Raw genomic sequence first — 4050 nt, 5'->3', positions numbered from 1 at the left:
GGATTATACTTTGTCTTATGACTTGGGCTTTGTTGTTTAGGTTATGTGCTTTATAATGTAGTTTGTGTTGGGCCTTATATTCACATAACATGTATTAGTTTTTTAGTTCAGTTAATTTTTTTTTAGGATTTATATTTGATGCACTAACAGTGAATAGAAGTTATACACTATCAGGCCACCAAAATGTGACACCTCATTAATGAGGTAAAACTAAAATTCATTAGAGACTTAAAACTAAATATTAAAAACTTTTTAAGAAATACCTAAAGGATTAAAAAAAATTATTTCCCCAACTTCATCTTAACCGTTTTTATCTTATTCTCTTCTTTTTTATCTCTCTTTTAATCTCTCTCCAACTCTATGTTTTTTTTTTCCTTGCTTTTTCTTTCATTAATATTAGATTTGTTAAAATTGTGCAATTTCAAAAACAATAGGATAATCAAAGCTTTTTACTTTCTATCTGAACTCTGCTCTAATGTTGAAAATTGTTGGAGAGAATATGTTTTTTCACTCATTTTTTCTTTGTATAAATATTTTTTACTTCCTTTTTATATAAAAGAGTTGAGACTAGTATGCTAATCATGAAATCAATCCTCACACATACAGCATTGTCTCTACTTGTTTCTAAAGATCTAGATCTAGGTTAAGGCGATTGCAAGTGCAGTATGTTAATATCCAATACTTAAGTGAGCATTTGGAATTTCAAATGGGCAAGGAACTACTCAAAATGAAAATCTTGTATGTCCCATGTTTAAACGAATCAAGATTGTTAAATCAATCCATGAGTTCTTTCATTATAGAACAGATAAAAAGGCAATACCCATTATGGTCCTAGGTAAGCATATAATTGAATCAATAACAAGAATGTAATGTGAAGACTCTCAATCTTAAATCTCACATTCTAAATTGAAAATTTCACACCCTCAATCTCAAATCTCAATCAATCACATGTGAAGTAAACTTGAACTTGAATGAATTTTGGATTCTTTGAATACCACAAGAGAAGGGTTAGGGGAAAGGGTGTGTCATGCTCGGTACTCCCCTCGAGCCCGTGACAACCGCCGCGGTGTCTCGGTAGACACTTATTGCCCGAAATGTCAACCCCAATGTCAAACCCTGCTTTTTAAAATAATTATAATATCATTCACATGCTCGATAGAATGTTTGTATATTTAGGAAGTTCGAGAAATCGTTAAAAGACGATATTGCCCCTAATGGTATCATTAAGTCGATTAAGCCTCGAACTAGTTCAAATAGGAATTTTAAGGTGAAATTAAGAGTTTCACAGCTCAGGGATGACTCAAAATGGTAATTAGGAGTTCGAGGATCAATTCGGAGTCAAATTAAAATTTTCACTATATAGGGGTAAAATTGTAATTTTTCCATCTGCGGACAAAATTTGAGATTTTGAGAGAATTTAGATCACATTTGACAAATTGGGGAATGATATGAGTATAAGGGATAAAAAATATATCTATGGGCAATTTTTCAGTTTTTGGGGTAAAAATGTAATTTTTGATTTTTACGGGGGCAAAAGTGTAAAAATCAAAAATTACTTCACCAAGACTTTGGATAAGTTTGAGAATTTTATCTAAGTTATGGATATTTTAAGGAATAATGTGTGGTGGAGATTTAAAGCTTAAAAGATAAGAATTTAAAAAATGGACCAATAATGTAGTGACATGTGGCAAGTTTAGATTATTATATTATTTAACTATAAAAATCAGCCCACACCACCATTTTCTCTTCATTATGGCCGGCCATAGCAAGAAAACAAAGGGGAAAAGAAAAACAAAAACCTTGGGGGAGAAATTCAAGGAAAATTTGGTGAAAATTCAAGGAAACAAGTGACCAAAGGTAAAATTTCTTGATTTTGACTTGTGCTTTACCTTTCCCATGCATTTCCCATCATTTTCCATGGTTGAATCATGTGATTTGAGGATGAATTCAATTCTGGAAAAATGGGTTAGGAGAGAGAAACTTGTTAGATTAATTTGATTTTAAGTTATGTTAGTGTTTTAAGTTAGTTTAGCATATTTAGGAACAAAACAACAAGAAAAGAATTTATTTTCCTCCATTACCATTATTGGCTGAATTTTCTAGGGGAATATTGGCTGATGATCTTGATGTTTATTTGAGGAATTATGATGAATTATGAGTCTAGAAAAATAATGGAAATTTTTGGAGCAAAAATATGAATTTTACCCATTAGGGGTATTTTCGTAATTTGCTATCAGGACTGATAATTTGCACCACACCGAGGGACATTAAGTCAATTTGGGTGCAATTGAGGTATAGAAACTGAAAAAAAAAATTAATTTGAGATTAAATTAGACGCGTTAGTAATTTAATCAGGTAATAGGCCGAATTAGGTCAGCACTGCATTTAAGCGGTAGTCGGATAAGTTGCATGTCATATCATGCATATATACCGAGCCTGAATTGATTTTATAATGGTCAAGCATTGATGTGGTGAATTATGTATTGTACATTGTGGATAGGTGGTGAGCAAATTACACTGGTAAAAGTACCAAAATTGTGCTTGAAGACTGGGATTAGGAGTACATCGACTCCTAGAACAGTGAGTGGACAATTTATCGTCTTAAATATCTAGAGTAATTATACTTGTTTGATGCTTTTATTGAATGGTGAATTTAAATTATAAAATATTATGTTTTCCAATTAAAATGTTTTTTAATAAAAATGAGATTTATACTGGTTTTGAAATCAAATATTGTTTTGGGAAAATTGAGTATATGGAGACTGTGTTGAAATTTATGATTTTATATGTTATTGAAATTGGGGCTTATGACACTATGGTAGCATGATGGCTAAATTTTTGGGGTTGGCATGAAATATATGAACAATTTTGGATTGGTCTCGGTAGACTGGATTACATTTTATTCGTCATATTATGCTACTGGAATTTTTATGGGTCTGGTGGTATATTAAACGGTCACTGCAGTGGTGGGGGTTTCCGTGGACTGCCTATGAGAGGGGCACGGTAACTCAATTATATACTTACCTCCGGGGGGAGATGTTGGGTGAAGTATCTCCTGAGGTATGATTTGAGTGCACCTCACGTTCGGGACACCACGTGAGAGTGAGACTCAGCCAACGCCAAGGAACGGCTGTGTGTCAGATGTGAAAATATGTTTATGGGTATGGGTCATTGAACAGCCTTGGCGGTCTCAGTGGGATACCTTGACGAAGGTACCCGCGAGCATGATATTGGCAGGGGCCAAGTTTAAAAAAATTCATAAGTCGGGGAAATTTTGATGAAAAGAAATTATTTGGTATAGATTGAAACGAATTTTATGTTATGAACATTATTGAGATATAACGTTTTTATATTGTCTCCATCTACTCGGCTTTAGATGTTTTTGATGGTAATTGTTTACTCACTGGGATTATTTAATCTCACCCCTCTTCCTATCCATTTTTCAGGCTTAGGACAGTTTGTTGATAGTTGATTAAGACGAGAATTAATCTCGGAGTTGCATCATAGGAAGTAAGGGTTCGTAGCTCTACACTTTCTTGGTTAGTTGGGGGCCCACGTGTCACTGTAAATGAAATTTTATACTTTAATTATCTTTATTACTATATAAATAAATTTATTTTACTCTTACACTACAAAAGTTATTTTAGGAAGACTTTGAAAATATTGTGTTTTAAGAAAATAGAATATTTTATTTAATATTTTTATTATATTCAAATAACTATAATTTTACTTTAAACGAATGTTTTAGACTTCAAAATTTAATTTAAATCATGAAATATGTGTTTCCACTTACATATTACATTTTTTCGGATTTCAAAATTTCAAAAAAAAAAATTGACGAAAATGCCCCAGTGAGCTAGAAAATAATTTTTTTATTGTTTTGAGTTGGAAACAACTTATGATTTCTTGAAATGCGAGATTTAATAACTGTCGCTCACCGGGGAGATGCGGAAGTTGATGCTAAGCCTTGCGGGGTTTCGATCGGCATTCGGGGTAATGAATGCTTATCGGGACATCGCGGCGGTTGTCACGGGCCCGATGGGAGTTTCG

The 4050-nt window shown here is 33.0% G+C and overlaps 1 long non-coding RNA gene across 1 annotated transcript; it reads left to right on the top strand.

Annotated features, from left to right (window-relative positions):
• Positions 1 to 1603: 1603 nt before the first annotated feature.
• LOC148761249 (uncharacterized) lies at positions 1604 to 3511 on the top strand. Its single transcript, XR_016028021.1, has 3 exons — positions 1604 to 1857; positions 2501 to 2580; positions 3447 to 3511. It is a non-coding gene; the product is annotated as an uncharacterized LOC148761249 (long non-coding RNA).
• Positions 3512 to 4050: the final 539 nt, after the last annotated feature.

The sequence above is a fragment of the Theobroma cacao genome, chromosome 8, assembly GCF_053813885.1.
Source record: "Theobroma cacao isolate CCN51 chromosome 8, ASM5381388v1, whole genome shotgun sequence".
NCBI classification, from domain to species: domain Eukaryota; kingdom Viridiplantae; phylum Streptophyta; class Magnoliopsida; order Malvales; family Malvaceae; genus Theobroma; species Theobroma cacao.
The sequence above is the reverse complement of the archived record's forward strand: the minus strand, read 5'-3'. Positions and strand labels throughout refer to the sequence as shown.